The following is a 24,482-nucleotide window of genomic DNA, read 5'->3' as shown; positions in this document are numbered from 1 at the left end:
CCACCGTTCGGTAGGACGATTACTCTCCGCAAGGGGAGTACAGCGACCTCCAGGATAACTATGGATGACCATGGGTTCGTGGAGTTTTCCCGTACGAACGGAGACCGACCGCAAGGCCTAAACGTGTGGAACTATTTTCGGCCAGAAAGTCTGTGCGGTCGGTCAAAACTTTGAAAACCCCTAACTCCTGAACCGTTCATCCGAACAGGTTGGTTTTCGGATATGTTGCTCCCCTGAACAAGACCTGTACAGCGGTGTAGGATTTAAAGGGGTACCCCCTGGTTTCGGGGTACATCCAGAACTTGGTTGAAAATATGTACTGTATAATTGGGTTAACTGTTTATCTGAGGGGAGGAGATGTGTGGGAGGTACCCAATATGTGATTGGTGATTTTATGCCTCCCCCTGGGAGTATCCTGTTTACATGTAACCACAATAAAAAGCAGGCTGGTCAGCCCAGTCCTCAGTTCTTACTTGACCCTCAAATCGCTGCTTTGACTCGTTTTGTGGGTAGAAAAGGTATCCTAGCTATGCTATAGCTAGTGGGATGTTTCCACACTTACAGGACTCGCATGGAATACTATGGAACTCGGCTCTCCCCTCTTCAGCAACTAGGAATCCAGACAACTAAACGGTCCAGCTCTCAGCTAGCCTAAGGGTAACCGTAACACTATTCTCCACACACTTGAAGACAAAATCTAAAGTAAATTCATGCATTCCATTCTACTTAAGAAGCGCTAAGTACACATTTCTAGCATTGGAGTGCATCAAGTGTAGCAAAGCTTTCAACATCCTTGGTTAATGTATCATTTACTACATCTCTTATTTCTAGGAGTTTAACTATAAGATCCACGAAAAGCATTCAGAAATGATCTTTGCAATTTCTGCTCTTCTTTCAAGCTGTAGATTTCTAAAATTTGAACATGAGCCATTCGCTGACCTGGTCTACATTCCACGGAAGTCACGGTGATCGCGTATAGCACGGACCGCGTCTAACCGATAAAATACACCAAAGCCAGACGAGGTGGCCGAGTGGTTAAGGCGATGGACTGCTAATCCATTGTGCTCTGCACGCATGGGTTCGAATCCCATCTTCGTCGACTTTTCTTCAAAGCTTTCTTGTAGAACTTTGGCAATTCATTTTGCCTTGTGTGGATCACCTTATCGAATGACAACTGTCATCTTCTTGTAAATATCAGTCCATTTTAAAGGAGGATCCGTGGAACATTCACTATATAAATAAGCACGGATCCTTATTTATTTTAGATTTAATGCTGTAGCGGTTCCTCACCTGGGCAAAGAGAACTATATCATTTACTACATCTCTAAATTTCTAGGAGTTTAACTATCAGATCCACGAAAAGCATTCAGAAATGATCTTTGCAATTTCTACGTATCTCACGGTTTCTTGTAGAACTTTGCCAACTCATTTGCCCATGTGTGGATCACCTTATCGAATGACAACTGTCATCTTCTTGTAAATATGAGGCCATTTTAAAGGAGGATCCGTGGCACTTTCACTACATAAATAGACACAGATCCTTATTTATTTTAGATTTAATGTTGTTGCGGTTCCTCACCTGGGCAAAGAGAACAGTTTTCCCCCTGATATGTAGAGCTTAACCCTAAGCCTTGTCTTAATTGCAACAATCAAACAAAAATTCACATTATTAGCCTCCCCAATTTTATGTGTAGAACTAACACAAACTAGACTACAAAACACAATCCTTTAGATGAAGTCCAGTAAACGATAGCAGACCTATTCTCCACACACTTGAAGACAAAATCTAAAGTAAATTCATGCATTCCATTCTACTTAAGAAGCGCTAAGTACACATTTCTAGCATTGGAGTGCATCAAGTGTAGCAAAGCTTTCAACATCCTTGGTTAATGTATCATTTACTACATCTCTTATTTCTAGGAGTTTAACTATAAGATCCACGAAAAGCATTCAGAAATGATCTTTGCAATTTCTGCTCTTCTTTCAAGCTGTAGATTTCTAAAATTTGAACATGAGCCATTCGCTGACCTGGTCTACATTCCACGGAAGTCACGGTGATCGCGTATAGCACGGACCGCGTCTAACCGATAAAATACACCAAAGCCAGACGAGGTGGCCGAGTGGTTAAGGCGATGGACTGCTAATCCATTGTGCTCTGCACGCATGGGTTCGAATCCCATCTTCGTCGACTTTTCTTCAAAGCTTTCTTGTAGAACTTTGCCAATTCATTTTGCCTTGTGTGGATAGATCACCTTATCGAATGACAACTGTCATCTTTTTGTAAATATCAGTCCATTTTAAAGGAGGATCCGTGGAACATTCACTATATAAATAAGCACGGATCCTTATTTATTTTAGATTTAATGCTGTAGCGGTTCCTCACCTGGGCAAAGAGAACTATATCATTTACTACATCTCTAAATTTCTAGGAGTTTAACTATCAGATCCACGAAAAGCATTCAGAAATGATCTTTGCAATTTCTACGTATCTCACGGTTTCTTGTAGAACTTTGCCAACTCATTTGCCCATGTGTGGATCACCTTATCGAATGACAACTGTCATCTTCTTGTAAATATGAGGCCATTTTAAAGGAGGATCCGTGGCACTTTCACTACATAAATAGACACAGATCCTTATTTATTTTAGATTTAATGTTGTTGCGGTTCCTCACCTGGGCAAAGAGAACAGTTTTCCCCCTGATATGTAGAGCTTAACCCTAAGCCTTGTCTTAATTGCAACAATCAAACAAAAATTCACATTATTAGCCTCCCCAATTTTATGTGTAGAACTAACACAAACTAGACTACAAAACACAATCCTTTAGATGAAGTCCAGTAAACGATAGCAGACCTATTCTCCACACACTTGAAGACAAAATCTAAAGTAAATTCATGCATTCCATTCTACTTAAGAAGCGCTAAGTACACATTTCTAGCATTGGAGTGCATCAAGTGTAGCAAAGCTTTCAACATCCTTGGTTAATGTATCATTTACTACATCTCTTATTTCTAGGAGTTTAACTATAAGATCCACGAAAAGCATTCAGAAATGATCTTTGCAATTTCTGCTCTTCTTTCAAGCTGTAGATTTCTAAAATTTGAACATGAGCCATTCGCTGACCTGGTCTACATTCCACGGAAGTCACGGTGATCGCGTATAGCACGGACCGCGTCTAACCGATAAAATACACCAAAGCCAGACGAGGTGGCCGAGTGGTTAAGGCGATGGACTGCTAATCCATTGTGCTCAGCACGCATGGGTTCGAATCCCATCTTCGTCGACTTTTCTTCAAAGCTTTCTTGTAGAACTTTGCCAATTCATTTTGCCTTGTGTGGATAGATCACCTTATCGAATGACAACTGTCATCTTTTTGTAAATATCAGTCCATTTTAAAGGAGGATCCGTGGAACATTCACTATATAAATAAGCACGGATCCTTATTTATTTTAGATTTAATGCTGTAGCGGTTCCTCACCTGGGCAAAGAGAACTATATCATTTACTACATCTCTAAATTTCTAGGAGTTTAACTATCAGATCCACGAAAAGCATTCAGAAATGATCTTTGCAATTTCTACGTATCTCACGGTTTCTTGTAGAACTTTGCCAACTCATTTGCCCATGTGTGGATCACCTTATCGAATGACAACTGTCATCTTCTTGTAAATATGAGGCCATTTTAAAGGAGGATCCGTGGCACTTTCACTACATAAATAGACACAGATCCTTATTTATTTTAGATTTAATGTTGTTGCGGTTCCTCACCTGGGCAAAGAGAACAGTTTTCCCCCTGATATGTAGAGCTTAACCCTAAGCCTTGTCTTAATTGCAACAATCAAACAAAAATTCACATTATTAGCCTCCCCAATTTTATGTGTAGAACTAACACAAACTAGACTACAAAACACAATCCTTTAGATGAAGTCCAGTAAACGATAGCAGACCTATTCTCCACACACTTGAAGACAAAATCTAAAGTAAATTCATGCATTCCATTCTACTTAAGAAGCGCTAAGTACACATTTCTAGCATTGGAGTGCATCAAGTGTAGCAAAGCTTTCAACATCCTTGGTTAATGTATCATTTACTACATCTCTTATTTCTAGGAGTTTAACTATAAGATCCACGAAAAGCATTCAGAAATGATCTTTGCAATTTCTGCTCTTCTTTCAAGCTGTAGATTTCTAAAATTTGAACATGAGCCATTCGCTGACCTGGTCTACATTCCACGGAAGTCACGGTGATCGCGTATAGCACGGACCGCGTCTAACCGATAAAATACACCAAAGCCAGACGAGGTGGCCGAGTGGTTAAGGCGATGGACTGCTAATCCATTGTGCTCTGCACGCATGGGTTCGAATCCCATCTTCGTCGACTTTTCTTCAAAGCTTTCTTGTAGAACTTTGCCAATTCATTTTGCCTTGTGTGGATAGATCACCTTATCGAATGACAACTGTCATCTTTTTGTAAATATCAGTCCATTTTAAAGGAGGATCCGTGGAACATTCACTATATAAATAAGCACGGATCCTTATTTATTTTAGATTTAATGCTGTAGCGGTTCCTCACCTGGGCAAAGAGAACTATATCATTTACTACATCTCTAAATTTCTAGGAGTTTAACTATCAGATCCACGAAAAGCATTCAGAAATGATCTTTGCAATTTCTACGTATCTCACGGTTTCTTGTAGAACTTTGCCAACTCATTTGCCCATGTGTGGATCACCTTATCGAATGACAACTTGTAAATAAGAGGCCATTTTAAAGGAGGATCCGTGGCACTTTCACTACATAAATAGACACGGATCCTTATTTATTTTAGATTTAATGTTGTTGCGGTTCCTCACCTGGGCAAAGAGAACAGTTTCCCCCTGATATGTAGAGCTTAACCCTAAGCCTTGTCTTAATTGCAACAATCAAACAAAAATTCACATTATTAGCCTCCCAATTTTATGTGTAGAACTAACACAAACTAGACTACAAAACACAATCCTTTAGATGAAGTCCAGTAAACGATAGCAGACCTATTGTGTGGATCACCTTATCGAATGACAACTGTCATCTTCTTGTAAATATCAGTCCATTTTAAAGGAGGATCCGTGGAACATTCACTATATAAATAAGCACGGATCCTTATTTATTTTAGATTTAATGCTGTAGCGGTTCCTCACCTGGGCAAAGAGAACTATATCATTTACTACATCTCTAAATTTCTAGGAGTTTAACTATCAGATCCACGAAAAGCATTCAGAAATGATCTTTGCAATTTCTACGTATCTCACGGTTTCTTGTAGAACTTTGCCAACTCATTTGCCCATGTGTGGATCACCTTATCGAATGACAACTGTCATCTTCTTGTAAATATGAGGCCATTTTAAAGGAGGATCCGTGGCACTTTCACTACATAAATAGACACGGATCCTTATTTATTTTAGATTTAATGCTGTAGCGGTTCCTCACCTGGGCAAAGAGAACTATATCATTTACTACATCTCTAAATTTCTAGGAGTTTAACTATCAGATCCACGAAAAGCATTCAGAAATGATCTTTGCAATTTCTACGTATCTCACGGTTTCTTGTAGAACTTTGCCAACTCATTTGCCCATGTGTGGATCACCTTATCGAATGACAACTGTCATCTTCTTGTAAATATGAGGCCATTTTAAAGGAGGATCCGTGGCACTTTCACTACATAAATAGACACGGATCCTTATTTATTTTAGATTTAATGTTGTTGCGGTTCCTCACCTGGGCAAAGAGAACAGTTTTCCCCCTGATATGTAGAGCTTAACCCTAAGCCTTGTCTTAATTGCAACAATCAAACAAAAATTCACATTATTAGCCTCCCCAATTTTATGTGTAGAACTAACACAAACTAGACTACAAAACACAATCCTTTAGATGAAGTCCAGTAAACGATAGCAGACCTATTCTCCACACACTTGAAGACAAAATCTAAAGGGAATTCATGCATTCCATGCTACTTAAGAAGCGCTAAGTACACATTTCTAGCATTGGAGTGCATCAAGTGTAGCAAAGCTTTCAATATCCTTGGTTAATGTATCATTTACTACATCTCTTATTTCTAGGAGTTTAACTATAAGAACCACGAAAAGCATTCAGAAATGATCTTTGCAATTTCTGCTCTTCTTTCAAGCTGTAGATTTCTAAAATTTGAACATGAGCCATTCGCTGACCTGGTCTACATTCCACGGATGTCACGGTGACCGCGTATAGCACGGACCGCGTCTAACCGCTAAAAAACACCAAAGCCAGACGAGGTGGCCGAGTGGTTAAGGCGATGGACTGCTAATCCATTGTGCTCTGCACGCATGGGTTCGAATCCCATCTTCGTCGACTTTTCTTCAAAGCTTTCTTGTAGAACTTTGCCAATTCATTTTGCCTTGTGTGGATGGATCACCTTATCGAATGACAACTGTCATCTTCTTGTAAATATCAGTCCATTTTAAAGGAGGATCCGTGGAACATTCACTATATAAATAAGCACGGATCCTTATTTATTTTAGATTTAATGCTGTAGCGGTTCCTCACCTGGGCAAAGAGAACTATATCATTTACTACATCTCTAAATTTCTAGGAGTTTAACTATCAGATCCACGAAAAGCATTCAGAAATGATCTTTGCAATTTCAACGTATCTCACGGTTTCTTGTAGAACTTTGCCAACTCATTTGCCCATGTGTGGATCACCTTATCGAATGACAACTTGTAAATATGAGGCCATTTTAAAGGAGGATCCGTGGCACTTTCACTACATAAATAGACACGGATCCTTATTTATTTTAGATTTAATGTTGTTGCGGTTCCTCACCTGGGCAAAGAGAACAGTTTCCCCCTGATATGTAGAGCTTAACCCTAAGCCTTGTCTTAATTGCAACAATCAAACAAAAATTCACATTATTAGCCTCCCCAATTTTATGTGTAGAACTAACACAAACTAGACTACAAAACACAATCCTTTAGATGAAGTCCAGTAAACGATAGCAGACCTATTGTGTGGATCACCTTATCAAATGACAACTCTCATCTTCTTGTAAATATCAGTCCATTTTAAAGGAGGATCCGTGGAACATTCACTATATAAATAAGCACGGATCCTTATTTATTTTAGATTTAATGCTGTAGCGGTTCCTCACCTGGGCAAAGAGAACTATATCATTTACTACATCTCTAAATTTCTAGGAGTTTAACTATCAGATCCACGAAAAGCATTCAGAAATGATCTTTGCAATTTCTACGTATCTCACGGTTTCTTGTAGAACTTTGCCAACTCATTTGCCCATGTGTGGATCACCTTATCGAATGACAACTGTCATCTTCTTGTAAATATGAGGCCATTTTAAAGGAGGATCCGTGGCACTTTCACTACATAAATAGACACGGATCCTTATTTATTTTAGATTTAATGCTGTAGCGGTTCCTCACCTGGGCAAAGAGAACTATATCATTTACTACATCTCTAAATTTCTAGGAGTTTAACTATCAGATCCACGAAAAGCATTCAGAAATGATCTTTGCAATTTCTACGTATCTCACGGTTTCTTGTAGAACTTTGCCAACTCATTTGCCCATGTGTGGATCACCTTATCGAATGACAACTGTCATCTTCTTGTAAATATGAGGCCATTTTAAAGGAGGATCCGTGGCACTTTCACTACATAAATAGACACGGATCCTTATTTATTTTAGATTTAATGTTGTTGCGGTTCCTCACCTGGGCAAAGAGAACAGTTTTCCCCCTGATATGTAGAGCTTAACCCTAAGCCTTGTCTTAATTGCAACAATCAAACAAAAATTCACATTATTAGCCTCCCCAATTTTATGTGTAGAACTAACACAAACTAGACTACAAAACACAATCCTTTAGATGAAGTCCAGTAAACGATTGCAGACCTATTCTCCACACACTTGAAGACAAAATCTAAAGGGAATTCATGCATTCCATTCTACTTAAGAAGCGCTAAGTACACATTTCTAGCATTGGAGTGCATCAAGTGTAGCAAAGCTTTCAACATCCTTGGTTAATGTATCATTTACTACATCTCTTATTTCTAGGAGTTTAACTATAAGATCCACGAAAAGCATTCAGAAATGATCTTTGCAATTTCTGCTCTTCTTTCAAGCTGTAGATTTCTAAAATTTGAACATGAGCCATTCGCTGACCTGGTCTACATTCCACGGATGTCACGGTGACCGCGTATAGCACGGACCGCGTCTAACCGCTAAAAAACACCAAAGCCACACGAGGTGGCCGAGTGGTTAAGGCGATGGACTGCTAATCCATTGTGCTCTGCACGCATGGGTTCGAATCCCATCTTCGTTGACTTTTCTTCAAAGCTTTCTTGTAGAACTTTGCCAATTCATTTTGCCTTGTGTGGATGGATCACCTTATCGAATGACAACTGTCATCTTCTTGTAGATATCAGTCCATTTTAAAGGAGGATCCGTGGAACATTCACTATATAAATAAGCACGGATCCTTATTTATTTTAGATTTAATGCTGTAGCGGTTCATCACCTGGGCAAAGAGAACTATATCATTTACTACATCTCTAAATTTCTAGGAGTTTAACTATCAGATCCACGAAAAGCATTCAGAAATGATCTTTGCAATTTCTACGTATCTCACGGTTTCTTGTAGAACTTTGCCAACTCATTTGCCCATGTGTGGATCACCTTATCGAATGACAACTGTCATCTTCTTGTAAATATGAGGCCATTTTAAAGGAGGATCCGTGGCACTTTCACTACATAAATAGACACGGATCCTTATTTATTTTAGATTTAATGTTGTTGCGGTTCCTCACCTGGGCAAAGAGAACAGTTTTCCCCCTGATATGTAGAGCTTAACCCTAAGCCTTGTCTTAATTGCAACAATCAAACAAAAATTCACATTATTAGCCTCCCCAATTTTATGTGTAGAACTAACACAAACTAGACTACAAAACACAATCCTTTAGATGAAGTCCAGTAAACGATAGCAGACCTATTCTCCACACACTTGAAGACAAAATCTAAAGGGAGTTCATGCATTCCATGCTACTTAAGAAGCGCTAAGTACACATTTCTAGCATTGGAGTGCATCAAGTGTAGCAAAGCTTTCAACATCCTTGGTTAATGTATCATTTACTACATCTCTTATTTCTAGGAGTTTAACTATAAGATCCACGAAAAGCATTCAGAAATGATCTTTGCAATTTCTGCTCTTCTTTCAAGCTGTAGATTTCTAAAATTTTAACATGAGCCATTCGCTGACCTGGTCTACATTCCACGGATGTCACGGTGACCGCGTATAGCACGGACCGTGTCTAACCGCTAAAAAACACCAAAGCCAGACGAGGTGGCCGAGTGGTTAAGGCGATGGACTGCTAATCCATTGTGCTCTGCACGCATGGGTTCGAATCCCATCTTCGTCGACTTTTCTTCAAAGCTTTCTTGTAGAACTTTGCCAATTCATTTTGCCTTGTGTGGATGGATCACCTTATCGAATGACAACCGTCATCTTCTTGTAAATATCAGTCCATTTTAAAGGAGGATCCGTGGAACATTCACTATATAAATAAGCACGGATCCTTATTTATTTTAGATTTAATGCTGTAGCGGTTCCTCACCTGGGCAAAGAGAACTATATCATTTACTACATCTCTAAATTTCTAGGAGTTTAACTATCAGATCCACGAAAAGCATTCAGAAATGATCTTTGCAATTTCTACGTATCTCACGGTTTCTTGTAGAACTTTGCCAACTCATTTGCCCATGTGTGGATCACCTTATCGAATGACAACTGTCATCTTCTTGTAAATATGAGGCCATTTTAAAGGAGGATCCGTGGCACTTTCACTACATAAATAGACACGGATCCTTATTTATTTTAGATTTAATGTTGTTGCGGTTCCTCACCTGGGCAAAGAGAACAGTTTTCCCCCTGATATGTAGAGCTTAACCCTAAGCCTTGTCTTAATTGCAACAATCAAACAAAAATTCACATTATTAGCCTCCCCAATTTTATGTGTAGCACTAACACAAACTAGACTACAAAACACAATCCTTTAGATGAAGTCCAGTAAACGATAGCAGACCTATTCTCCACACACTTGAAGACAAAATCTAAAGGGAATTCATGCATTCCATGCTACTTAAGAAGCGCTAAGTACACATTTCTAGCATTGGAGTGCATCAAGTGTAGCAAAGCTTTCAACATCCTTGGTTAATGTATCATTTACTACATCTCTTATTTCTAGGAGTTTAACTATAAGATCCATGAAAAGCATTCAGAAATGATCTTTGCAATTTCTGCTCTTCTTTCAAGCTGTAGATTTCTAAAATTTGAACATGAGCCATTCGCTGACCTGGTCTACATTCCACGGATGTCACGGTGACCGCGTATAGCACGGACCGCGTCTAACCGCTAAAAAACACCAAAGCCAGACGAGGTGGCCGAGTGGTTAAGGCGATGGACTGCTAATCCATTGTGCTCTGCACGCATGGGTTCGAATCCCATCTTTGTCGACTTTTCTTCAAAGCTTTCTTGTAGAACTTTGCCAATTCATTTTGCCTTGTGTGGATCACCTTATCGAATGACAACTGTCATCTTCTTGTAAATATCAGTCCATTTTAAAGGAGGATCCGTGGAACATTCACTATATAAATAAGCACGGATCCTTATTTATTTTAGATTTAATGCTGTAGCGGTTCCTCACCTGGGCAAAGAGAACTATATCATTTACTACATCTCTAAATTTCTAGGAGTTTAACTATCAGATCCACGAAAAGCATTCAGAAATGATCTTTGCAATTTCTACGTATCTCACGGTTTCTTGTAGAACTTTGCCAACTCATTTGCCCATGTGTGGATCACCTTATCGAATGACAACTGTCATCTTCTTGTAAATATGAGGCCATTTTAAAGGAGGATCCGTGGCACTTTCACTACATAAATAGACACGGATCCTTATTTATTTTAGATTTAATGTTGTTGCGGTTCCTCACCTGGGCAAAGAGAACAGTTTTCCCCCTGATATGTAGAGCTTAACCCTAAGCCTTGTCTAATTGCAACAATCAAACAAAAATTCACATTATTAGCCTCCCCAATGTTATGTGTAGAACTAACACAAACTAGACTACAAAACACAATCCTTTAGATGAAGTCCAGTAAACGATAGCAGACCTATTCTCCACACACTTGAAGACAAAATCTAAAGGGAATTCATGCATTCCATGCTACTTAAGAAGCGCTAAGTACACATTTCTAGCATTGGAGTGCATCAAGTGTAGCAAAGCTTTCAACATCCTTGGTTAATGTATCATTTACTACATCTCTTATTTCTAGGAGTTTAACTATAAGATCCACGAAAAGCATTCAGAAATGATCTTTGCAATTTCTGCTCTTCTTTCAAGCTGTAGATTTCTAAAATTTTAACATGAGCCATTCGCTGACCTGGTCTACATTCCACGGATCTCACGGTGACCGCGTATAGCACGGACCGCGTCTAACCGCTAAAAAACACCAAAGTCAGACGAGGTGGCCGAGTGATTAAGGAGATGGACTGCTAATCCATTGTGCTCTGCACGCATGGGTTCGAATCCCATCTTCGTCGACTTTTATTCAAAGCTTTCTTGTAGAACTTTGCCAATTCATTTTGCCTTGTGTGGATGGTTCACCTTATCGAATGACAACTGTCATCTTCTTGTAAATATCAGTCCATTTTAAAGGAGGATCCGTGGAACATTCACTATATAAATAAGCACGGATCCTTATTTATTTTAGATTTAATGCTGTAGCGGTTCCACACCTGGGCAAAGAGAACTATATCATTTACTACATCTCTAAATTTCTAGGAGTTTAACTATCAGATCCACGAAAAGCATTCAGAAATGATCTTTGCAATTTCTACGTATCTCACGGTTTCTTGTAGAACTTTGCCAACTCATTTGCCCATGTGTGGATCACCTTATCGAATGACAACTGTCATCTTCTTGTAAATATCAGTCCATTTTAAAGGAGGATCCGTGGAACATTCACTATATAAATAAGCACGGATCCTTATTTATTTTAGATTTAATGCTGTAGCGGTTCCTCACCTGGGCAAAGAGAACTATCTCATTTACTACATCTCTAAATTTCTAGGAGTTTAACTATCAGATCCACGAAAAGCATTCAGAAATGATCTTTGCAATTTCTACGTATCTCACGGTTTCTTGTAGAACTTTGCCAACTTATTTGCCCATGTGTGGATCACCTTATTGAATGACAACTGTCATCTTCTTGTAAATATGAGGACATTTTAAAGGAGGATCCGTGGCACTTTCACTACATAAATAGACACGGATCCTTATTTATTTTAGATTGAATGTTGTTGCGGTTCCTCACCTGGGCAAAGAGAACAGTTTTCCCCCTGATATGTAGAGCTTAACCCTAAGCCTTGTCTTAATTGCAACAATCAAACAAAAATTCACATTATTAGCCTCCCCAATTTTATGTCTAGAACTAACACAAACTAGACTACAAAACACAATCATTTAGATGAAGTCCAGTAAACGATAGCAGACCTATTGTGTGGATCACCTTATCGAATGACAACTGTCATCTTCTTGTAAATATCAGTCCATTTTAAAGGAGGATCCGTGGAACATTCACTATATAAATAAGCACGGATCCTTATTTATTTTAGATTTAATGCTGTAGCGGTTCCTCACCTGGGCAAAGAGAACTATATCATTTACTACATCTCTAAATTTCTAGGAGTTTAACTATCAGATCCACGAAAAGCATTCAGAAATGATATTTGCAATTTCTACGTATCTCACGGTTTCTTGTAGAACTTTGCCAACTCATTTGCCCATGTGTGGATCACCTTATCGAATGACAACTGTCATCTTCTTGTAAATATGAGGCCATTTTAAAGGAGGATCCGTGGCACTTTCACTACATAAATAGACACGGATCCTTATTTATTTTAGATTTAATGTTGTTGCGGTTCCTCACCTGGGCAAAGAGAACAGTTTTCCCCCTGATATGTAGAGCTTAACCCTAAGCCTTGTCTTAATTGCAACAATCAAACAAAAATTCACATTATTAGCCTCCCCAATGTTATGTGTAGAACTAACACAAACTAGACTACAAAACACAATCCTTTAGATGAAGTCCAGTAAACGATAGCAGACCTATTCTCCACACACTTGAAGACAAAATCTAAAGGGAATTCATGCATTCCATGCTACTTAAGAAGCGCTAAGTACACATTTCTAGCATTGGAGTGCATCAAGTGTAGCAAAGCTTTCAACATCCTTGGTTAATGTATCATTTACTACATCTCTTATTTCTAGGAGTTTAACTATAAGATCCACGAAAAGCATTCAGAAATGATCTTTGCAATTTCTGCTCTTCTTTCAAGCTGTAGATTTCTAAAATTTGAACATGAGCCATTCGCTGACCTGGTCTACATTCCACGGATGTCACGGTGACCGCGTATAGCACGGACCGCGTCTAACCGCTAAAAAACACCAAAGCCAGACGAGGTGGCCGAGTGGTTAAGGCGATGGACTGCTAATCCATTGTGCTCTGCACGCATGGGTTCGAATCCCACTTCGTCGACTTTTCTTCAAAGCTTTCTTGTAGAACTTTGCCAATTCATTTTGCCTTGTGTGGATGGATCACCTTATCGAATGACAACTGTCATCTTCTTGTAAATATCAGTCCATTTTAAAGGAGGATCCGTGGAACATTCACTATATAAATAAGCACGGATCCTTATTTATTTTAGATTTAATGCTGTAGCAGTTCCTCACCTGGGCAAAGAGAACTATATCATTTACTACATCTCTAAATTTCTAGGAGTTTAACTATCAGATCCACGAAAAGCATTCAGAAATGATCTTTGCAATTTCTACGTATCTCACGGTTTCTTGTAGAACTTTGCCAACTCATTTGCCCATGTGTGGATCACCTTATCGAATGACAACTGTCATCTTCTTGTAAATATGAGGCCATTTTAAAGGAGGATCCGTGGCACTTTCACTACATAAATAGACACGGATCCTTATTTATTTTAGATTTAATGTTGTTGCGGTTCCTCACCTGGGCAAAGAGAACAGTTTTCCCCCTGATATGTAGAGCTTAACCCTAAGCCTTGTCTTAATTGCAACAATCAAACAAAAATTCACATTATTAGCCTCCCCAATGTTATGTGTAGAACTAACACAAACTAGACTACAAAACACAATCCTTTAGATGAAGTCCAGTAAACGATAGCAGACCTATTCTCCACACACTTGAAGACAAAATCTAAAGGGAATTTATGCATTCCATGCTACTTAAGAAGCGCTAAGTACACATTTCTAGCATTGGAGTGCATCAAGTGTAGCAAAGCTTTCAACATCCTTGGTTAATGTATCATTTACTACATCTCTTATTTCTAGGAGTTTAACTATAAGATCCACGAAAAGCATTCAGAAATGATCTTTGCAATTTCTGCTCTTCTTTCAAGCTGTAGATTTCTAAAATTTGAACATGAGCCATTCGCTGACCTGGTCTACATTCCACGGATGTCACGGTGACCGCGTATAGCACGGACCGCGTCTAACCGCTAAAAAACACCAAAGCCAGACGAGGTGGCCGAGTGGTTAAGGCGATGGACTGCTAATCCATTGTGCTCTGCACGCATGGGTTCGAATCCCATCTTCGTCAACTTTTCTTCAAAGCTTTCTTGTAGAACTTTGCCAATTCATTTTGCCTTGTGTGGATGGATCACCTTATCGAATGACAACTGTCATCTTCTTGTAAATATCAGTCCATTTTAAAGGAGGATCCGTGGAACATTCACTATATAAATAAGCACGGATCCTTATTTATTTTAGATTTAATGCTGTAGCGGTTCCTCACCTGGGCAAAGAGAACTATATCATTTACTACATCTCTAAATTTCTAGGAGTTTAACTATCAGATCCACGAAAAGCATTCAGAAATGATCTTTGCAATTTCAACGTATCTCACGGTTTCTTGTAGAACTTTGCCAACTCATTTGCCCATGTGTGGATCACCTTATCGAATGACAACTTGTAAATATGAGGCCATTTTAAAGGAGGATCCGTGGCACTTTCACTACATAAATAGACACGGATCCTTATTTATTTTAGATTTAATGTTGTTGCGGTTCCTCACCTGGGCAAAGAGAACAGTTTCCCCCTGATATGTAGAGCTTAACCCTAAGCCTTGTCTTAATTGCAACAATCAAACAAAAATTCACATTATTAGCCTCCCCAATTTTATGTGTAGAACTAACACAAACTAGACTACAAAACACAATCCTTTAGATGAAGTCCAGTAAACGATAGCAGACCTATTGTGTGGATCACCTTATCGAAGGACAACTCTCATCTTCTTGTAAATATCAGTCCATTTTAAAGGAGGATCCGTGGAACATTCACTATATAAATAAGCACGGATCCTTATTTATTTTAGATTTAATGCTGTAGCGGTTCCTCACCTGGGCAAAGAGAACTATATCATTTACTACATCTCTAAATTTCTAGGAGTTTAACTATCAGATCCACGAAAAGCATTCAGAAATGATCTTTGCAATTTCTACGTATCTCACGGTTTCTTGTAGAACTTTGCCAACTCATTTGCCCATGTGTGGATCACCTTATCGAATGACAACTGTCATCTTCTTGTGAATATGAGGCCATTTTAAAGGAGGATCCGTGGCACTTTCACTACATAAATAGACACGGATCCTTATTTATTTTAGATTTAATGTTGTTGCGGTTCCTCACCTGGGCAAAGAGAACAGTTTTCCCCCTGATATGTAGAGCTTAACCCTAAGCCTTGTCTTAATTGCAACAATCAAACAAAAATTCACATTATTAGCCTCCCCAATTTTATGTGTAGAACTAACACAAACTAGACTACAAAACACAATCCTTTAGATGAAGTCCAGTAAACGATAGCAGACCTATTCTCCACACACTTGAAGACAAAATCTAAAGGGAATTCATGCATTCCATGCTACTTAAGAAGCGCTAAGTACACATTTCTAGCATTGGAGTGCATCAAGTGTAGCAAAGCTTTCAACATCCTTGGTTAATGTATCATTTACTACATCTCTTATTTCTAGGAGTTTAACTATAAGATCCACGAAAAGCATTCAGAAATGATCTTTGCAATTTCTGCTCTTCTTTCAAGCTGTAGATTTCTAAAATTTGAACATGAGCCATTCGCTGACCTGGTCTACATTCCACGGATGTCACGGTGACCGCGTATAGCACGGACCGCGTCTAACCGCTAAAAAACACCAAAGCCAGACGAGGTGGCCGAGTGGTTAAGGCGATGGACTGCTAATCCATTGTGCTCTGCACGCATGGGTTCGAATCCCACTTCGTCGACTTTTCTTCAAAGCTTTCTTGTAGAACTTTGCCAATTCATTTTGCCTTGTGTGGATGGATCACCTTATCGAATGACAACTGTCATCTTCTTGTAAATATCAGTCCATTTTAAAGGAGGATCCGTGGAACATTCACTATATAAATAAGCACGGATCCTTATTTATTTTAGATTTAATGCTGTAGCAGTTCCTCACCTGGGCAAAGAGAACTATATCATTTACTACATCTCTAAATTTCTAGGAGTTTAACTATCAGATCCACGAAAAGCATTCAGAAATGATCTTTGCAATTTCTACGTATCTCACGGTTTCTTGTAGAACTTTGCCAACTCATTTGCCCATGTGTGGATCACCTTATCGAATGACAACTGTCATCTTCTTGTAAATATGAGGCCATTTTAAAGGAGGATCCGTGGCACTTTCACTACATAAATAGACACGGATCCTTATTTATTTTAGATTTAATGTTGTTGCGGTTCCTCACCTGGGCAAAGAGAACAGTTTTCCCCCTGATATGTAGAGCTTAACCCTAAGCCTTGTCTTAATTGCAACAATCAAACAAAAATTCACATTATTAGCCTCCCCAATGTTATGTGTAGAACTAACACAAACTAGACTACAAAACACAATCCTTTAGATGAAGTCCAGTAAACGATAGCAGACCTATTCTCCACACACTTGAAGACAAAATCTAAAGGGAATTTATGCATTCCATGCTACTTAAGAAGCGCTAAGTACACATTTCTAGCATTGGAGTGCATCAAGTGTAGCAAAGCTTTCAACATCCTTGGTTAATGTATCATTTACTACATCTCTTATTTCTAGGAGTTTAACTATAAGATCCACGAAAAGCATTCAGAAATGATCTTTGCAATTTCTGCTCTTCTTTCAAGCTGTAGATTTCTAAAATTTGAACATGAGCCATTCGCTGACCTGGTCTACATTCCACGGATGTCACGGTGACCGCGTATAGCACGGACCGCGTCTAACCGCTAAAAAACACCAAAGCCAGACGAGGTGGCCGAGTGGTTAAGGCGATGGACTGCTAATCCATTGTGCTCTGCACGCATGGGTTCGAATCCCATCTTCGTCAACTTTTCTTCAAAGCTTTCTTGTAGAACTTTGCCAATTCATTTTGCCTTGTGTGGATGGATCACCTTATCGAATGACAACTGTCATCTTCTTGTAAATATCAGTCCATTTTAAAGGAGGATCCGTGGAACATTCACTATATAAATAAGCACGGATCCTTATTTATTTTAGATTTAATGCTGTAGCGGTTCCTCACCTGGGCAAAGAGAACTATATCATTTACTACATCTCTAAATTTCTAGGAGTTTAACTATCAGATCCACGAAAAGCATTCAGAAATGATCTTTGCAATTTCAACGTATCTCACGGTTTCTTGTAGAACTTTGCCAACTCATTTGCCCATGTGTGGATCACCTTATCGAATGACAACTTGTAAATATGAGGCCATTTTAAAGGAGGATCCGTGGCACTTTCACTACATAAATAGACACGGATCCTTATTTATTTTAGATTTAATGTTGTTGCGGTATCTCACCTGGGCAAAGAGAACAGTTTCCCCCTGATATGTAGAGCTTAACCCTAAGCCTTGTCTTAATTGCAACAATCAAACAAAAATTCACATTATTAGCCTCCCCAATTTTATGTGTAGAACTAACACAAACTAGACTACAAAACACAATCCTTTAGATGAAGTCCAGTAAACGATAGCAGACCTATTGTGTGGATCACCTTATCGAAGGACAACTCTCATCTTCTTGTAAATATCAGTCCATTTTAAAGGAGGATCCGTGGAACATTCACTATATAAATAAGCACGGATCCTTATTTATTTTAGATTTAATGCTGTAGCGGTTCCTCACCTGGGCAAAGAGAACTATATCATTTACTACATCTCTAAATTTCTAGGAGTTTAACTATCAGATCCACGAAAAGCATTCAGAAATGATCTTTGCAATTTCTACGTATCTCACGGTTTCTTGTAGAACTTTGCCAACTCATTTGCCCATGTGTGGATCACCTTATCGAATGACAACTGTCATCTTCTTGTGAATATGAGGCCATTTTAAAGGAGGATCCGTGGCACTTTCACTACATAAATAGACACGGATCCTTATTTATTTTAGATTTAATGTTGTTGCGGTTCCTCACCTGGGCAAAGAGAACAGTTTTCCCCCTGATATGTAGAGCTTAACCCTAAGCCTTGTCTTAATTGCAACAATCAAACAAAAATTCACATTATTAGCCTCCCCAATTTTATGTGTAGAACTAACACAAACTAGACTACAAAACACAATCCTTTAGATGAAGTCCAGTAAACGATAGCAGACCTATTCTCCACACACTTGAAGACAAAATCTAAAGGGAATTCATGCATTCCATGCTACTTAAGAAGCGCTAAGTACACATTTCTAGCATTGGAGTGCATCAAGTGTAGCAAAGCTTTCAACATCCTTGGTTAATGTATCATTTACTACATCTCTTATTTCTAGGAGTTTAACTATAAGATCCACGAAAAGCATTCAGAAATGATCTTTGCAATTTCTGCTCTTCTTTCAAGCTGTAGATTTCTAAAATTTGAACATGAGCCATTCGCTGACCTGGTCTACATTCCACGGATGTCACGGTGACCGCGTATAGCACGGACCGCGTCTAACCGCTAAAAAACACCAAAGCCAGACGAGGTGGCCGAGTGGTTAAGGCGATGGACTGCTAATCCATTGTGCTCTGCACGCATGGGTTCGAATCCCACTTCGTCGACTTTTCTTCAAAGCTTTCTTGTAGAACTTTGCCAATTCATTTTGCCTTGTGTGGATGGATCACCTTATCGAATGACAACTGTCATCTTCTTGTAAATATCAGTCCATTTTAAAGGAGGATCCGTGGAACATTCACTATATAAATAAGCACGGATCCTTATTTATTTTAGATTTAATGCTGTAGCAGTTCCTCACCTGGGCAAAGAGAACTATATCATTTACTACATCTCTAAATTTCTAGGAGTTTAACTATCAGATCCACGAAAAGCATTCAGAAATGATCTTTGCAATTTCTACGTATCTCACGGTTTCTTGTAGAACTTTGCCAACTCATTTGCCCATGTGTGGATCACCTTATCGAATGACAACTGTCATCTTCTTGTAAATATGAGGCCATTTTAAAGGAGGATCCGTGGCACTTTCACTACATAAATAGACACGGATCCTTATTTATTTTAGATTTAATGTTGTTGCGGTTCCTCACCTGGGCAAAGAGAACAGTTTTCCCCCTGATATGTAGAGCTTAACCCTAAGCCTTGTCTTAATTGCAACAATCAAACAAAAATTCACATTATTAGCCTCCCCAATGTTATGTGTAGAACTAACACAAACTAGACTACAAAACACAATCCTTTAGATGAAGTCCAGTAAACGATAGCAGACCTATTCTCCACACACTTGAAGACAAAATCTAAAGGGAATTTATGCATTCCATGCTACTTAAGAAGCGCTAAGTACACATTTCTAGCATTGGAGTGCATCAAGTGTAGCAAAGCTTTCAACATCCTTGGTTAATGTATCATTTACTACATCTCTTATTTCTAGGAGTTTAACTATAAGATCCACGAAAAGCATTCAGAAATGATCTTTGCAATTTCTGCTCTTCTTTCAAGCTGTAGATTTCTAAAATTTGAACATGAGCCATTCGCTGACCTGGTCTACATTCCACGGATGTCACGGTGACCGCGTATAGCACGGACCGCGTCTAACCGCTAAAAAACACCAAAGCCAGACGAGGTGGCCGAGTGGTTAAGGCGATGGACTGCTAATCCATTGTGCTCTGCACGCATGGGTTCGAATCCCATCTTCGTCAACTTTTCTTCAAAGCTTTCTTGTAGAACTTTGCCAATTCATTTTGCCTTGTGTGGATGGATCACCTTATCGAATGACAACTGTCATCTTCTTGTAAATATCAGTCCATTTTAAAGGAGGATCCGTGGAACATTCACTATATAAATAAGCACGGATCCTTATTTATTTTAGATTTAATGCTGTAGCGGTTCCTCACCTGGGCAAAGAGAACTATATCATTTACTACATCTCTAAATTTCTAGGAGTTTAACTATCAGATCCACGAAAAGCATTCAGAAATGATCTTTGCAATTTCAACGTATCTCACGGTTTCTTGTAGAACTTTGCCAACTCATTTGCCCATGTGTGGATCACCTTATCGAATGACAACTTGTAAATATGAGGCCATTTTAAAGGAGGATCCGTGGCACTTTCACTACATAAATAGACACGGATCCTTATTTATTTTAGATTTAATGTTGTTGCGGTTCCTCACCTGGGCAAAGAGAACAGTTTCCCCCTGATATGTAGAGCTTAACCCTAAGCCTTGTCTTAATTGCAACAATCAAACAAAAATTCACATTATTAGCCTCCCCAATTTTATGTGTAGAACTAACACAAACTAGACTACAAAACACAATCCTTTAGATGAAGTCCAGTAAACGATAGCAGACCTATTGTGTGGATCACCTTATCGAAGGACAACTCTCATCTTCTTGTAAATATCAGTCCATTTTAAAGGAGGATCCGTGGAACATTCACTATATAAATAAGCACGGATCCTTATTTATTTTAGATTTAATGCTGTAGCGGTTCCTCACCTGGGCAAAGAGAACTATATCATTTACTACATCTCTAAATTTCTAGGAGTTTAACTATCAGATCCACGAAAAGCATTCAGAAATGATCTTTGCAATTTCTACGTATCTCACGGTTTCTTGTAGAACTTTGCCAACTCATTTGCCCATGTGTGGATCACCTTATCGAATGACAACTGTCATCTTCTTGTGAATATGAGGCCATTTTAAAGGAGGATCCGTGGCACTTTCACTACATAAATAGACACGGATCCTTATTTATTTTAGATTTAATGTTGTTGCGGTTCCTCACCTGGGCAAAGAGAACAGTTTTCCCCCTGATATGTAGAGCTTAACCCTAAGCCTTGTCTTAATTGCAACAATCAAACAAAAATTCACATTATTAGCCTCCCCAATTTTATGTGTAGAACTAACACAAACTAGACTACAAAACACAATCCTTTAGATGAAGTCCAGTAAACGATAGCAGACCTATTCTCCACACACTTGAAGACAAAATCTAAAGGGAATTCATGCATTCCATGCTACTTAAGAAGCGCTAAGTACACATTTCTAGCATTGGAGTGCATCAAGTGTAGCAAAGCTTTCAACATCCTTGGTTAATGTATCATTTACTACATCTCTTATTTCTAGGAGTTTAACTATAAGATCCACGAAAAGCATTCAGAAATGATCTTTGCAATTTCTGCTCTTCTTTCAAGCTGTAGATTTCTAAAATTTGAACATGAGCCATTCGCTGACCTGGTCTACATTCCACGGATGTCACGGTGACCGCGTATAGCACGGACCGCGTCTAACCGCTAAAAAACACTAAAGCCAGACGAGGTGGCCGAGTGGTTAAGGCGATGGACTGCTAATCCATTGTGCTCTGCACGCATGGGTTCGAATCCCATCTTCGTCGACTTTTCTTCAAAGCTTTCTTGTAGAACTTTGTCAATTCATTTTGCCTTGTGTGGATCACCTTATCGAATGACAACTGTCATCTTCTTGTAAATATCAGTCCATTTTAAAGGAGGATCCGTGGAACATTCACTATATAAATAAGCACGGATCCTTATTTATTTTAGATTTAATGCTGTAGCGGTTCCTCACCTGGGCAAAGAGAACTATATCATTTACTACATCTCTAAATTTCTAGGAGTTTAACTATCAGATCCACGAAAAGCATTCAGAAATGATCTTTGCAATTTCTACGTATCTCACGGTTTCTTGTAGAACTTTGCCAACTCATTTGCCCATGTGTGGATCACCTTATCGAATGACAACTGTCATCTTCTTGTAAATATGAGGCCATTTTAAAGGAGGATCCGTGGCACTTTCACTACATAAATAGACACAGATCCTTATTTATTTTAGATTTAATGTTGTTGCGGTTCCTCACCTGGGCAAAGAGAACAGTTTTCCCCCTGATATGTAGAGCTTAACCCTAAGCCTTGTCTTAATTGCAACAATCAAACAAAAATTCACATTATTAGCCTCCCCAATTTTATGTGTAGAACTAACACAAACTAGACTACAAAACACAATCCTTTAGATGAAGTCCAGTAAACGATAGCAGACCTATTCTCCACACACTTGAAGACAAAATCTAAAGTAAATTCATGCATTCCATTCTACTTAAGAAGCGCTAAGTACACATTTCTAGCATTGGAGTGCATCAAGTGTAGCAAAGCTTTCAACATCCTTGGTTAATGTATCATTTACTACATCTCTTATTTCTAGGAGTTTAACTATAAGATCCACGAAAAGCATTCAGAAATGATCTTTGCAATTTCTGCTCTTCTTTCAAGCTGTAGATTTCTAAAATTTGAACATGAGCCATTCGCTGACCTGGTCTACATTCCACGGAAGTCACGGTGATCGCGTATAGCACGGACCGCGTCTAACCGCTAAAATCCACCAAAGCCAGACGAGGTGGCAGAGTGGTTAAGGCGATGGACTGCTAATCCATTGTGCTCTGCACGCATGGGTTCGAATCCCATCTTCGTCGACTTTTCTTCAAAGCTTTCTTGTAGAACTTTGTCAATTCATTTTGCCTTGTGTGGATGGATCACCTTATCGAATGACAACTGTCATCTTCTTGTAAATATCAGTCCATTTTAAAGGAGGATCCGTGGAACATTCACTATATAAATAAGCACGGATCCTTATTTATTTTAGATTTAATGCTGTAGCGGTTCCACACCTGGGCAAAGAGAACTATATCATTTACTACATCTCTAAATTTCTAGGAGTTTAACTATCAGATACACGAAAATCATTCAGAGATGATCTTTGCAATTTCTACGTATCTCACGGTTTCTTGTAGAACTTTGCCAACTCATTTGCCCATGTGTGGATCACCTTATCGAATGACAACTGTCATCTTCTTGTAAATATGAGGCCATTTTAAAGGAGGATCCGTGGCACTTTCACTACATAAATAGACAAGGATCCTTATTTAGTTTAGATTTAATGTTGTTGCGGTTCCTCACCTGGGCAAAGAGAACAGTTTCCCCCTGATATGTAGAGCTTAACCCTAAGCCTTGTCTTAATTGCAACAATCAAACAAAAATTCACATTATTAGCCTCCCCAATTTTATGTGTAGAACTAACACAAACTAGACTACAAAACACAATCCTTTAGATGAAGTCCAGTAAACGATAGCAGACCTATTCTCCACACACTTGAAGACAAAATCTAAAGGGAATTCATGCATTCCATTCTACTTAAGAAGCGCTAAGTACACATTTCTAGCATTGGAGTGCATCAAGTGTAGCAAAGCTTTCAACATCCTTGGTTAATGTATCATTTACTACATCTCTTACTTCTAGGAGTTTAACTATAAGATCCACGAAAAGCATTCAGAAATGATCTTTGCAATTTCTGCTCTTCTTTCAAGCTGTAGATTTCTAAAATTTGAACATGAGCCATTCGCTGAGCTGCTCTACATTCCACGGATCTCACGGTGACCGCGTATAGCACGGACCGCGTCTAACCGCTAAAAAACACCAAAGCCAGACGAGGTGGCCGAGTGGTTAAGGCGATGGACTGCTAATCCATTGTGCTCTGCACGCATGGGTTCGAATCCCATCTTTGTCGACTTTTCTTCAAAGCTTTCTTGTAGAACTTTGCCAATTCATTTTGCCTTGTGTGGATCACCTTATCGAATGACAACTGTCATCTTCTTGTAAATATCAGTCCATTTTAAAGGAGGATCCGTGGAACATTCACTATATAAATAAGCACGGATCCTTATTTATGTTAGATTTAATGCTGTAGCGGTTCCTCACCTGGGCAAAGAGAACTATCTCATTTACTACATCTCTAAATTTCTAGGAGTTTAACTATCAGATCCACGAAAAGCAATCAGAAATTATCTTTGCAATTTTTACGTATCTCACGGTTTCTTGTAGAACT

At 38.9% G+C, this 24,482-nt stretch overlaps 12 non-coding genes across 12 annotated transcripts; all 12 read left to right on the top strand.

The window, feature by feature from the left end:
• Positions 1–1,017: 1,017 nt before the first annotated feature.
• TRNAS-GCU (transfer RNA serine (anticodon GCU)) lies at positions 1,018–1,099 on the top strand. Its single transcript has one exon. It is a non-coding gene; the product is annotated as a tRNA-Ser (tRNA).
• A 1,007-nt stretch (positions 1,100–2,106) lies between these two features.
• Positions 2,107–2,188, top strand: TRNAS-GCU (transfer RNA serine (anticodon GCU)). Its single transcript has one exon. It is a non-coding gene; the product is annotated as a tRNA-Ser (tRNA).
• A 1,011-nt stretch (positions 2,189–3,199) lies between these two features.
• Positions 3,200–3,281, top strand: TRNAS-GCU (transfer RNA serine (anticodon GCU)). Its single transcript has one exon. It is a non-coding gene; the product is annotated as a tRNA-Ser (tRNA).
• Positions 3,282–4,292: 1,011 nt separating this feature from the next.
• TRNAS-GCU (transfer RNA serine (anticodon GCU)) lies at positions 4,293–4,374 on the top strand. The gene has a single exon. It is a non-coding gene; the product is annotated as a tRNA-Ser (tRNA).
• Positions 4,375–6,277: 1,903 nt separating this feature from the next.
• TRNAS-GCU (transfer RNA serine (anticodon GCU)) lies at positions 6,278–6,359 on the top strand. The gene has a single exon. It is a non-coding gene; the product is annotated as a tRNA-Ser (tRNA).
• A 2,997-nt stretch (positions 6,360–9,356) lies between these two features.
• TRNAS-GCU (transfer RNA serine (anticodon GCU)) lies at positions 9,357–9,438 on the top strand. Its single transcript has one exon. It is a non-coding gene; the product is annotated as a tRNA-Ser (tRNA).
• Positions 9,439–10,449: 1,011 nt separating this feature from the next.
• Positions 10,450–10,531, top strand: TRNAS-GCU (transfer RNA serine (anticodon GCU)). The gene has a single exon. It is a non-coding gene; the product is annotated as a tRNA-Ser (tRNA).
• Positions 10,532–14,626: 4,095 nt separating this feature from the next.
• TRNAS-GCU (transfer RNA serine (anticodon GCU)) lies at positions 14,627–14,708 on the top strand. The gene has a single exon. It is a non-coding gene; the product is annotated as a tRNA-Ser (tRNA).
• Positions 14,709–17,415: 2,707 nt separating this feature from the next.
• On the top strand, positions 17,416–17,497 carry TRNAS-GCU (transfer RNA serine (anticodon GCU)). Its single transcript has one exon. It is a non-coding gene; the product is annotated as a tRNA-Ser (tRNA).
• A 2,707-nt stretch (positions 17,498–20,204) lies between these two features.
• Positions 20,205–20,286, top strand: TRNAS-GCU (transfer RNA serine (anticodon GCU)). Its single transcript has one exon. It is a non-coding gene; the product is annotated as a tRNA-Ser (tRNA).
• Positions 20,287–21,901: 1,615 nt separating this feature from the next.
• Positions 21,902–21,983, top strand: TRNAS-GCU (transfer RNA serine (anticodon GCU)). Its single transcript has one exon. It is a non-coding gene; the product is annotated as a tRNA-Ser (tRNA).
• A 2,099-nt stretch (positions 21,984–24,082) lies between these two features.
• TRNAS-GCU (transfer RNA serine (anticodon GCU)) lies at positions 24,083–24,164 on the top strand. The gene has a single exon. It is a non-coding gene; the product is annotated as a tRNA-Ser (tRNA).
• The last annotated feature ends 318 nt before the right edge of the window (positions 24,165–24,482 follow it).

Source organism: Pelobates fuscus, chromosome 1, assembly GCF_036172605.1.
Source record: "Pelobates fuscus isolate aPelFus1 chromosome 1, aPelFus1.pri, whole genome shotgun sequence".
NCBI classification, from domain to species: Eukaryota; Metazoa; Chordata; class Amphibia; order Anura; family Pelobatidae; genus Pelobates; species Pelobates fuscus.
This window is presented reverse-complemented; position numbering and strand designations above follow the sequence as displayed.